Source organism: Alligator sinensis, unplaced genomic scaffold (genome assembly GCF_000455745.1).
Source record: "Alligator sinensis unplaced genomic scaffold, ASM45574v1 scaffold354_1, whole genome shotgun sequence".
Classification (NCBI taxonomy): Eukaryota; Metazoa; Chordata; order Crocodylia; family Alligatoridae; genus Alligator; species Alligator sinensis.
In genome coordinates, this window is record NW_005842200.1 from 1,704,898 (window position 1) to 1,718,061 (window position 13,164).

At 42.8% G+C, this 13,164-nt stretch overlaps 1 protein-coding gene across 6 annotated transcripts in view; it reads right to left on the minus strand.

Annotated features, from left to right (window-relative positions):
* The window catches only part of IRF2 (interferon regulatory factor 2), a 69,049-nt gene that overhangs the window by 55,313 nt on the left and 572 nt on the right, over positions 1–13,164 (minus strand). The window contains exon 1 of one of the 6 annotated variants that reach the window (XM_025207572.1): positions 13,068–13,158. The exons of 4 other annotated variants lie outside the window; for them this stretch is intronic. The gene's annotated coding sequence lies outside the window, so the exon portion shown is untranslated. Of the gene's footprint in view, positions 1–13,067; positions 13,159–13,164 lie in introns of those variants that run through there. One more of the 6 variants, XM_025207575.1, reaches the window with a different exon arrangement.

A 13,164-nucleotide genomic window follows, 5' to 3' on the forward strand; every position in this document is an offset into this window, starting at 1 on the left:
TTAAGAGTAAAATCTCTGACTTTTCAATTCCTCTCTGTAGGTGGGTTACTACTATCTTTACTCAGCACAGAAATAGCTTCAGAAAGAAGGAACCATGAGATGAATGCTACGAACAAATTTTTGCTGACATCAGTCAGGCTTCTTTCTTTCCTATGTGTGTACTCCCTCATCTATCTACTACAACAACCAGTACCAATACCCATAGCTTTTTTGATCATCCTCAACCATGAGGTATTGCCACTGCCAACTCCCTTATCTCAGACATTTTAGAAATTGGCCTTTCATATTTATTACTTAATCCCTCTAGTTCAATTCTATGCAACCACATGTGCTCAGAATCAATCAAATTGAGTCTGCTCCTGCTCTTGCTCTCAGTAGAATCTGTGATAATTTTGCCATTGACCTCATTAGGAGTCTGATTAGGTCTTCAAGGCCATTCCAATCAATTGGAGATTTTACTTTACTTTAAGAATCAGACCATTTGCAAGAATACTAGTGTGGTATTAGAGAAGCTCTTGGTTAGAAAGGTGCATAAGCAAGATACTTAAGAATTTGACAGTGGGTGTTGAAGAACAACTTGCACAACACACTGTCTCTGGACAAATTTCTGAAATAGAACAAAGCTTAAAAACAGAGAATTAAGACCCACAGGTGAATTTGAGAGTGCACAGCCTGAAGGCACTGTTTACCTAAAACAGAGTTATTTTTGTAAACAACTTCCAGAGATCCATGCCTATTTGATATCCATGGCAGACCTCCCCTGATTCCACCCCCATTTTAAAACTATTTATCACTCCTTCAGAGTAATGCCCCATTTTTATTTTTTTTTTAAACTTTAGACAGGGTACTGTTTTCTCATTACATTTTTTCTTGAAAGTCTTGTCATGAATTAAGGCAGGGACTCCATGGCTTCATTGGCAGCAGACTCCCAATACGTTGATGGTCACCAAACAAAAGCAGAGAAAAAGTCTTCAGTCTTCTCCCACAACCCTGTTTGAAACATACCTCAAATACAACACCGATTTCTCAGGGGAGTTGCATCATGAGGTGAGCATCTAATATTTGGGATGTCTAATCAATTATTCTGGGGGACTACCTGTAAGAAAAGGTCATGATCCTTGAAATCCAAAGCTGTACTTCTGATATCTAGATCAGCTAAAGTAAGGGCAAACCTACGTGGAGCAATCCCTGGGGACAGTTACAGCAAAGTAACTTTTGCTATAACTGAGGAGGAGGATAGCCCTCATGTTTTAGCCCCATTAGCTGACTAGTCAGGGCACTTGCCTGGGAAGTTGGAAACCCAGATTCTAGCCACTCGTTGCCCAGAAGGATTTTGAACCTAAATCTCTCTGACTTCCTAGCCTAGTGCTCTAGCCACCAGACCATAAGTAACATTTTAGGTCACGGGTGGGCAATTATTTGGGCCCATGGGCCACGTAGAGAATTTTGGTGAGCTGTCACAGGCCGGGTCAGCACCCTTCACCCCTGCACAGAAGCTCACCAAAACTCCCTAAGCAGCCCCATCCCATCCGCCTGGCTGTGCGCCCTGTTCTAGCGGGTCCCAGACTGTCTCCATGGAGACCCTGGGATCACGGGGCAGTGACAGCACAGGGCCAGGGCCCAGGGCAGAGCCATGACCTACTCCCCACATGCCCCTGCCCAGAGAACTGGCACCTGTTGCAGGGGCATGTGGGCAGGGGATCACGGGTCTACTTTGCATGGATGGGACTGGGATCCAGGGGAACAGTATTCAGAAGCAGGGTGGGCAGGCAGGGCCAGGATCATGGGGCAGTGACAGCATGGGGTTAGGGCCCTGCCAGGACCTGCACAGGCAAGATGCATGGCCAGGTGGACGGAATGGGGCTGCATCTGGGACTGGGTCCAACATCTTGGGGTAGTGACAGCATGGGGCCGGGGCTGGGGTGGAGCTATGATCTGCTCCCCCCGTGCCCCTGCCCACAGAACCCATGTCCGTCGCAGGGGTGTGTAGGGAGCGGATCACAGTTCTGCCCTGGCCCCAACCCTGTGCTGTCACCACCTCCAGGTCCCAGCCAGTGATCCCAGCCTCACCCGCCCATCCCGCTGCTGAACACCGCTCCCCACCTGCCTGCAGCCCCATCCTATCTGCCCTGCCCACACAGACCCTGCCTCTGGTGGTGGGTGTGGGGTGGATGGGCTGGGGTGCTCAGTTAGTGGGACTGGGTCTAGTGGTGGCAGCAGCCAGAAGGAGGCACCACTGCAGGGGCTGCTAGGAAGCAAGTCTGGGTGCTGTTCCACCCCAGTCCTGCTGGGTGTTCATGGGCGGGAGGACTGACTGTATGTGCTACGGCCTGGGTGGAACCAAGGAACCTGCCACTGGTCAGACAAAATCCCTCAGTGGGCCAGATCCAGCCACAGGGCATATTTTGTCCATTCCTGTATTAAGTAGTCCTTTCTCTGCCATTCTGGGCGAGGAAGTCCTAGAACCTGGATTTCTAGCTTCACACTTAGGTGCCCTAACCATTCAGCTACTAGAGCTAAACATGAAACAGCCACCCTTCTCATTTCCAAGAGCTGCACCCAGGTACATGCATATGTAACCATCCATCAGCGTAGGGTTATGCATTCAGGACTAGAATGGTTACTTGTGCATAAGTGCCAAAAATGCCCTATAGGTGACCAAAAACTTGCCACTTAAATGACCATAGAGAAACAGAATGCTACTCTGGGGGTGTATCTACACAAGACGTTTACTACAGAGGAGACTAATTAATTATGCAGTAAATGTCTTGTGCCTACATGCACACCCCTATTAGTAAACTCATTTACTCCACAGCAAGATAGTACTTGTAATAATGGGGTGTCTACGCGGGGCATGTGGAGATGCTAATCCAGCTGGCTGGGGCACAAAAGTGTTTCAGTGAGGGGGCTGCCTGCCAGCTAGCCCTGCACTGAAGCACACCTGTGCCCTAGTGAACCCCTCTGCAGCATGCTGATCTGGGCAGAAGCAGCCCCAAGGTGGCAGGCTGACCTCACTATATCCGCTGCCAGCTGGGGCTGCTCCACCCCAGCTCAACATGCTGCAGTCCCATGAGCACATGAAGATGTACATCCTGTAGCAATAAACTCCAGAGTTTATTCATGCACATTCACACGTAAACATGCCCTGCGAGTTATTCTTGAATAGCTATGGTGGGTTAATCTATTCCAGTCAATTTCTTAAGCATAAACAAACCCTAGGGAGCAACAGTCCTAAAGAAGCAAGATGTTCTACACAAACTGTACTTGATGATGGCTGCATAAGGATTTTCCCAGGCTGATCAAAATGAAGAGTTCTGTCACAGCTCATATCTCCTTAAAGAATTGTTTCTTCTGCAATGCCTGTAAGATTTATCAGCAGTATTCATTTCATTTTCTGTGACTGGCTTCTCAGGCTCCATCCCTGAAATACATACCACATTTACTCAAATCTAAAATGACCTTGAATATGACAACTCCCCAATAATTAGATTCTATAGATGGAAAATGTATAAATTTGTTCTAATTTTCCAGGTATAGAATCTAATTACTGGAGGTTTGCCTCAAATTTGTCCACCTCCCCCTACTATAGCAGGAAACATAAAGCTGAGGGGCCATGTACTCCCCTTCCTCCCCATTACTCTCAGACCCTGCTCTCCTGGAGCACATGAAAGCAAGGGACAAATTTGAAAAGACTGACCTTGAAATAAGCATAATTTACCATATAGCCTAATTCCTACAGGTACCCATAGACACAGTTCATCCAGAATTGGTGCATTTTACGTTTTTTGAAACTGCTGCAAGTTTTAGGAAAGGTACTCCATAAACACACTTTTAAGTAATACATTTGTATTTGTTTATATATACTACAAACTTTTTTCTTTCTTTTTTTTTGGGAGGGGGGGGGGAGGGGGGCCCGAAGACGTTGTATTCCAGGTCAAATTAGCCAAATCAGTTCCGAATCCAATCAATTGAGCAAAACTCAACTGTTCAAACATCATAGGTGGCACTAAAAATGGCAAGTGCCCTCCACCCCAGACTTTTCAGCCAGGGGCTTTAGATACTCTCAAATCCATTAGCAGGCATCCTATGCACAGGCCCAAGCCTAGAGGTCTTGGGGTTTGGATGCCCCTGAGTATCACTTGTCTTTAGCCAATACCCACAGAAGCAAGCTAGGGAGGAGTCCCCTATTTCCATAAAGTAGCCATGTAGCCAAGATCCTCCCACACAGAGCTGCCCACTGGGAGGCTATTACAGACTCTCATAAGGTGTCCTGTCCGCAATGCATTGGACAGGAATACACCTTCCACTACACAATGCTATTCAAATGCATCTTGGTCAAGGCAACAGACCAGTGCAGTGATGACACATGATCTTGGCCCACAAGAGACCAAGAAGCAATATATACTACAAACTATGTATCAGATTAGCCCAAAGCCAAAAGGCTCATGATGCACCCTACAGTTCACTGGGCTGGGGCTCAGCAGAATCAACAGCATTTCAAGCCACGGTGACCGCAGAGCTCAGCATGTGTGTGTACTTCAGTTACCCCCTCCACAAAGCATCCATGTGCTAATTAGCCCCCAACTCATGGTTGGGATACTTCAAAATGTTATATGCAGATGAGGCACAGAGCAACCTGGTCCAACTCCAGTTCATGGAGGGCAGGGCCACATTAATCATATACACAAGGCTGAGAAAGAGGAGGGCAACATAGGAATTCTGGTGAACTGTTTGGGGCCCAATTTGGTGATGGCTTCTAGGCATTTAAGGTTGGTGAAGAAACAGGAACTATTGGAAATGGGAAAGAAAGTTGCTGCTCAGCTGTGGCAGTGAAGAAAAAGTCAAAACATATTCAGCATACTGATATACCATGACCTGAAAAGTTGGTGCTGAGGGGGACTACATGCAATGGGTATTACCATATATTTTATTCAGATAGGCTGGCCTAATCTTGCCTTGTGGTAGGTTCCTATCGGTATGTTTGCCTAGTGTGGGCCATGTGTTTTATAGCCGTGCTCAGCATTGGTTGCATTTAATCAGCTTCACAGTTAGTTTCCATTACTAAGCATGTTGCTTTTGGCAACAGTTTTGATAGTCAATGTATTTAATCATGTTTTCTTGGATGTAATTATAATACGAGGTGCTTTTTTCCAGAGAGAGAACTTTGTCTTATATGGAAGTAAATACAGTAATGCATGGGTTTAGCTTTATGCATAGGTAGTCCCATTGAGGTCAGCAGCATCTACAACTATCTGCAGGATTGTAAACATTTCAGAGCCACAGTAGTCTCTAACTTGACATCCTGTCTAGCAGCACCAACTCTGTCAGTGCTTACTGCACTAGAAAAAATAAAAAGTGATTAAAAAAATTATCATATGATCTCAGTCTCTTCAAAGTGGTGTTCTATCTGAGGGGGTGTGAGGGGGGGTAGAATAACTAAGCCTATGCTCAGGTTTCTGAAGACACTCAAGGAGGCAAAGAGCTGTTTTTTATGCTCAGGTTTCTGAAGACACTCAAGAAGGCAAACAGCCAGTTTCAAAGAAAGTAGCCTGTGGAATGTGTTTCAAGAAACAGTGGCTATGGGCTGAATGTGATACAGTAATCCAGTTGACCTGCACTGATATTCTTAGGACTTTTGGGTTTATATATTGTTCCCTGCAACACAGAGCAAAGACTGTGTGCTGTACTAAAGTACAAATTAATATTTGCTTAAAGCTTTTATTTTATTGTCCAAGTATGGGCGGCTTCCGCCATTCAAGTTAATAGCTAACCTGCCCCTATAATTTTGTTAAAACAACTTCAGTGTGTTAGCCCAGCATTCAGAGTTGTAAGTGACACACATGCCTATATTTAGACTACCTATACTTGTCACTACCTATAGTGGTCATTTAATGAGACTGGGGTTTCCCTCACTTCATCTGAAAGATACTGTAATTTCCCTGAGACCCGTCTATAAGTTTCATTTTTAAAGATAACAACATGCAATTCTTAGTTATTAGATTCTACCTCTACTTCTTAATTAGAATGCTGCATTTAAAGGTCAACACAGAATCATACTATACATGAGGCCTGCAATGTTCTGAATCATCCAGATTGCATACTGAAAATGTTTCTGTCACATGTACTTATTTATGATTGCAAAAATAGTACCATGAAAGAAGCAGATGTGCACCCCCAAAAATAGGTTAACTAGTTTAATTATTACAAACACACTGGTCAATTCGAATTATAGGAGGAAACAAAAAAAGGAAAACAGTTTCCTTTTGTAAGTTTAGTTAAAGAATCACATTAAAGGAAGTACTGAACATGAAACACTCAATATTATCCCTTACTGAAATCATCTGATGTAAACCTTGCTACAACAATAGCTCTTCCAGCTGTTAAAGGATGTGGGAAAGACTTCTTCATTTTTTAATTTAGGTTCTTGAGTAAATGTGACATCCTTCTGTGACGGAAAGAAATGAACAGAGTCTCAAGTCTCAACCCATACTTCTACCCCAAAATTGTCACAAGCAGACATCAGCCAAGGTGGAAAATATCCATTGAAACACACAGAACCCATTTTCATGTGTAATCCAACCAGGTTAAATCTGGTCTGTCTAAGAAGACTACATTTCAGTAACCACTCTTATGAATATCCAATCCCCAGGATATTCTTGGGACACTCAGAACTTAACTGTGAGGTGTTATATACTTCAGTGTTTGTTAAAGGTACCAAAGTGAAATCCCAGGAAAATGTTTCCCTTTTTTCCATACAACAGCTCCAATGGAGGCTGAGCCTGTCCAAACTTCTCCCTAACACTGGACTAAGGTTTTTCAACACACATCAGGAAGGTCCCTTTCAAGAGATGAGAAGAAAATTCTGATTCCATATTCATTTGGTATTTGGCCCTTTTGTTGAGACTGCAAACTAGTATGCTGATAATTAGACCAAAAAGTGACAATAGGACGTTCAGTTGGACACTAGTCTACAGGGAAATGAGTGAAACTTAACTTCATACCACCAACCAAACAGACATTGGCTGCTAACATTATGTGGTTATTGCTAATCTGGCCTGGATATGAACTGGTGACCCACAGATGGAAAGTTCTATATGGTACTACCAATCCTATGAACTATTCTATCCCCAATGTATAAAGAATTTTGAAAAAATTTAATTGAATCAAGCAGGTAAATGGTTTGCATTCATAAGGCTGTTATGACTAACCATTTTTACTCAGTGTAAACATTTATCATAGCATTTTTTTAAAAGTAACCTCTAAGAGTAAAGGATACATGCCTAGTACATACCCTCAGCAACATGACAAAATTTACCTTGCCCAAAATATTTGTAACACAACTTCTATTTGTTGCTCATGTACTTCGTCACGGGACAGGACCACACAAACACTGCATTCAAAAACTGATTTACCCAGCAACTTAAATCTAAATACTTTTTAAGCCTGCTTCACTTTCTTATTTATGCTCTGTGTTTACATTTTCATTTCTGTCAGCTGGAAAATGAAAACCAATGGAGTTAGTTTCACTTTTATTCATAGTAAGTTTCTATTTTCTTTATAGTCAGTTTTGCTTTCAGGTTTTAAATGGTGCAATGTTTGGATTTCAGACACTGCAGGGAAACATTCATTGATTTTAAAACATCTGTTCTTAATGGATTTTTAGATGAGAAAACCTTTTTCTTGGACATAGGTTCTTTCAAAACTTATTTTTTAAAGTTTTATTTTGGATCTAATTTAGGTCCATGTTTCTTTCATTGGTTTTCAAAAGATTCTAGTGACCATAAATGAATGCATTAAAAATGCCTTCTTATAAATTTAATGGATCTTGAATGTAAGATGCACCAGCCCACTGAATTACAGGCCAAGTTTGCTGCAATGTCAAACCTGTAACTGAGTTGCCTACCTAAATTTTCCTCTTCCATACAGAATGATTGGTGAAATAAAGCTTTATCCAGGTATCAGCAGCTGGTCTCTAGTATCTACAATGAATGCAGAAAATCTACATATAGTCAAATCTGCCATCTTGGCTCCTTTAAAATCAAGGAAAGCCCAGCCCACATATGAAAGAGCAGAACTGCACAAGGTGAATGAGTTTTCTTGGAAATTCCTAAGAAATCATATACTCTTTTTGTTCTCCGTGATTTTTAATATGCATAGGATTTTTAAAGACTCCTGTCATTCTAATTTGCTAGCAGAAGCAAAGTTGTTGTTAACAGAAGTCTAGTGTATAACTACAGTTCAAAATCAGAGGTAATATTTAAAAACCTAAAATCTATCCCTAGGAAACAATGACAAAGTGGCAATATCCTATGACAAAATACCTCTTTCAAGTACATGAGGAAACGAAGGGTATTTATACCCAAAAGCTTGCTAAGAAGAATTTTTCCAACTATTTGAGTTGGTCTAATAAAATATATCAGATTTACCCAAAAAACTTTGTCTGCCTTAGGAAAGTAGGTTTCTTGTGCTGCATCAACTGAAAGCTACAGCTATATAGAGTGAGGGTTTAGTTTTATGTAGTGCTACATTGTGTGAAGCAACATGTCACATTCAAGAGATTTTTTTGGATGTGTGTGTTCAAGCTGCTCCAACATAAAATGTCTGCTTTATGCTAATGAGTGCTGTAAATTTTCTGCAATCTTCCCCCAAAACACAAAGAAGATCAGTAAATGACTAATTTACACAAAGTGGAATATCACTATATTTAATTTTTTTCTATAAGAGAAGGCAGGATAGATTTGCAACTTATAAACTAAATCAGACACGTATAACAAGCTTTTGTGAGCCCAAGCCCACTTCATCACATGCTGTGAAAGGACATTCGTGAAGCCATGTAAGTCTGTCCTTTCATAGCATCTGATGAAGTGAGCTTGGGCTCACAAAAGCATATGCTATCTAGATCTGATTTAGTTAGTTCATAAGGTGCAAATCTACCCTGCCTTCTGCCATTTTTCCCTTTAACTTTAAAATGTCCTGTCCTGCATGTAAGTTATAGGCAACAACATTTAAAAATGTTTTGAGTTTCAGGAATGAAACTGCTATGGGTGCTATATATTATTAGGGCCTTTGTACATGCCACAAAATTGGCCTTTAAAGCAGCTTGAATGCCCTTTTGCACCACTTTAATGGCATTGCTGTCTGCACATTCAGCGGCGTATTCCACTTTAATGGCGTTGAGGTTTGCACGCTCAGCAGTGTATTCCGCTTTCATAGATTGTAAGGCTGGAAGGGACCTCACAAGATCAGGGGATCCAGCCCCTTGCACCAGGCAGAAAAGCAAGATGACTACCCAGTCTTCTCTTGAAGATTTCCAAGGTAGGCAATTGCACCACCTCTGGAGCGAGCTTATTCCACAGTGTGAACACCCTAACTGAGAAGAAGTTTTTCCTAATGTTGAGCCTGAAACGGTCTTCCAAGAGTTTGTGGCCATTACTCCTGGCTCTCCCCAAGGGCACCCTGGTGAACATTTGTTCACTGAGCCCCTGATGTACTTCCCTGATGTAGTGGTAACCTACTAACGAGTCCCTGCTCAGTCTTCTCTTTTTCAGGCTTTAAATTACTTTGGTAGGTAGCAAGATAAAACACCTCCAAGGTGTTTTAGTTTGCTACCTAATGAAGTGTAACAGTGATGGGGCGCTGGAAGCTGGTGTGCACAGGGCTTGTTGGGCCCCATGCAGCACAGGGGCTGTGGGACCCGGTGGCAGCCCGTGCAGGCAGGCTCCACTGAATTGAAAAAAGAAAAAAAAAAAAAGCGGAGAGTCTGATCTTTCCCACCCCCAACTCTTTTCTGGAGCCTGCCTGAGTTGTGCAGGGACCTGGTGCCTCCTTCCACAGCTGCTGCGTCCCCATCCCCCCCACCCGAGACCACCTGGTGGACTGGGTGCTAGTGGTTAGGTGCCACCTGCGGGGGCCCTGCACAGCTCAGGAACTGCTCTAGAGAACTAAACCAAATTAAAACCCCATGGCATGTACAAGCAGCCTTAATTACTATGTGTAAACAGTTAACTACTTACACCAATACAAACACGCATCAAAAGTTTGCTTCAATATTTTTTAAGAGTCAATCCCTCTTCTAAGAGAGATTTTAATTTAAGCGCAATTCAGTGCACAGCAACTTAATAGGATTCCTACATATATTTGGTCACCTGATGGTTTTGTTAACACAATTCAGGCCCTAAACCGCTTACATATGCGCTTAACCTTAGGTATGAAAGTACAGACTCAAAGTCATGTTAACATACGTTTACAGGATAAATCGTCCACACATACTTTATATACCTTCATTATTATACAGGTTACCTTAAGTCATTCTTTGGTCCTGAAGTCTACAGCCACAACAGAACTTTGAAAGAAGTGGCATTTTCCCATTTCGTACCAAAACAGACAACCCCATGCTTTTAAATTTTTTTTTAAAACTAGATCTACATAGCTCAAGACCAGTGCTAGGAGCTTGGAAACACCTGACATTTTTTCTTGCAGTGCATGAATAGCTTGTTTCATTGGCTTCCACAGAAAGCTTTACTAGTTTACAACTGAGCATATACCTGTTTGCAAACTAAAAGCACAGTGGCAGAGAAAAAAGAAAAACAGAATAGCTTATTATGTTAAAGAGTTTGTTACCTAGATAAAGTGCTGTGCACAATACAAACTACTGTATTGGCCAGACAACTGAATATTAATGTCAAGAAATCTTGCTCTCAGACTGAAAATCCTGACCTTTTGCTGCATTTTACCAGTGTAAAGGCATGATAATCTGACAAGACTGACTAAAAATAATCTTCCACTAATCACTACGCAGAGAGGGAAAATGTATATGGTTACTATGCCCTAGGAGAGCATGCAAAATTGTCAAGCAGAGGGACAGTGAAATCTTATCCATGTTTCAAGGCATAGAAAAAATTCAGATTCAGAGAGAAATAATTTGTTTTATAGGTAAAATGTGTGACTTTTATAACCATATCACCATTTTCCTGCTATGGTAAATTTAAATGTTTCTGCTGTGGTCAATTCTCTTCTTATAGTACCAGCTCACTTTCTGCCAAAGGGATTCTATGTAGAACTTAAAGAGATTTATTTTAAATATTTTTTTACTAAACTCAAACATACAATATTTAATCTAGCTTAAAATTTTTACTACGTTCAAGAAAATGCAGTATAAAAATTTTGACCCAGCAGACTTATAACCATTAACAATTATAAGTGTTCACTAAACAGGAGGAAAGCGGTAGACTCTGACCCTGAAATCAATAAGCCTCTTCTATCTGAGTGACTGCAAATGGATCACAGGGGACTTGACTCCACGACTCCGGAGGTCCCTTCTAGTCCTATGTTCTCAATATTAAATATGGAAAGAGGAATAAATGCACTAGAACAGCTTGGTCTGCGGTTTTCTTCAGACAGACCAAATGTGTTTTCATTGAATTATTCATGTCACTGACAATGCTGTCTCCCTGTGAAAATGTAGGATTTCATTTCAGATGCAATATTATTAAATATAATGATATATGTATTTTACATATCAGAAATCTTGTGTAAAAGAAATTAAAGCATCTAAGGTAAAATAAACCAACTCAGGAACAGATCCTCAAAGCTATCTAGGTACATAACACCAGCTAATTTCAAAGGAATTTAAGCTCCTAAATATCACTGAGGATCCAGGCCTCAGGATCCAATTTTGGCATGCTGAGCAACTTCACACTCACTGCTTTCACTAGGGATTCAAAGTGCCCAGTACTCATGGGGTGAGGGGGGCAGAGAGGCCCTTGGTACTTGAGCCTGGATTTACACACAGCTATAATTCCTACTTCATTCACAAACAATTTGTGGGGGGTGAAAATGTTCAGGACCAGCCACTTGCCCTGATGGTGTACATCTACACAGCATTAACAAAGCAGACCCTGAACAAGATCATCCAGAGTGCGGATTAACACTATCATCCAGAGTGTGGATTAACACTGTATGCACCAGAAAGGAAAAAGCAGATCCTGTGACATCAGATATAAAGAACAGTTCAAATGTCAATGCCAGTTGAAAGACCAAGGTTCAAGGGGTGCAATGATTTTAAAAAATAAAAATATGCATTATAGCTCCAGGCCTGCAACTGGATCCATGAAGGTAAAATTGTGCCTGCTGATGTCACGGCTCTGGGCAGGTATTAGAGGTGTGCAGGACTGGACTGCTAATCGGCTGTTGTTGAAGGCTGCACGGGAGGACATTTTTCTTCAGTAGCGTGAGACTCTATATCACTGCTCCGTCTATGCCACAATCCTAAAGCACTCACTGTAAAACAAATCTTATTTCTAGAACTGCTTCTATAAACATGTTGTCAGGCAGCACTGAAGGTCCAACTATCTGCCACAACTGTTTCAAGCACCATAGGGTAACAGCACCTAAATACCTCTGAGGGTCTAAACCAGTCATTCTTGCCCTTTCTAGACTCAAAGCACCCTTCGACAGCCTCAAGGCAGCCCTCTGACAACCTCAGCTCTTAGCTTTCACTCAGTTTCTGACTACAGAAGACTAACAGAGATGTTCTTCTGTTGCAGAGACTCAGAAAGACCACAACAGGCCAGGATACTTTTAACACTCCTGGCTCCTATATGAACATCTCTGGGTTTATCTGGTGATGGTGTCATAAGAGCCACATTGGAGCCATGAGGAGCGACATTGGAGCCATGATGTCCTACACTGGAAAGCTTCTCTCACTATCCTAGTTGGTGCAATAAGGGATGCTGCCCTAGGAAGTCCTTGCCTCTTGTGTTTATGGGGCGAATCTGGGGCATGCACCTCACAGGGCTTGCACCGCGCAGCATTCCCCAGGGGGGAATGTGGCTCCCTGGGTGAGAATCATGGATGTAAACAAGGTCATCTCAGCCGCCGCACGGCAAGGCTCGCTGGCTCCAGACCGGAAGGGGGGTGGGATCACTCGCGTGTGCACAGGCTCAGACATACATGGGTTCACAACTCACACATGCACAAGTGCACAGGCTCACACACGGGTTCACACACGCTCACAGGCTCACACAGAGGTGGTGTGTCACACACACACGAGGTGGGGTCACACACACCTCTCCCCCGGGCTCGCAGGCGAAGGCAGGGCCCCCCGGCGCTGGTGCCCGCGGCCCTGGCCCTGGCCCCCGTCGCAGGCAGGCCGCAGGCGGCCCC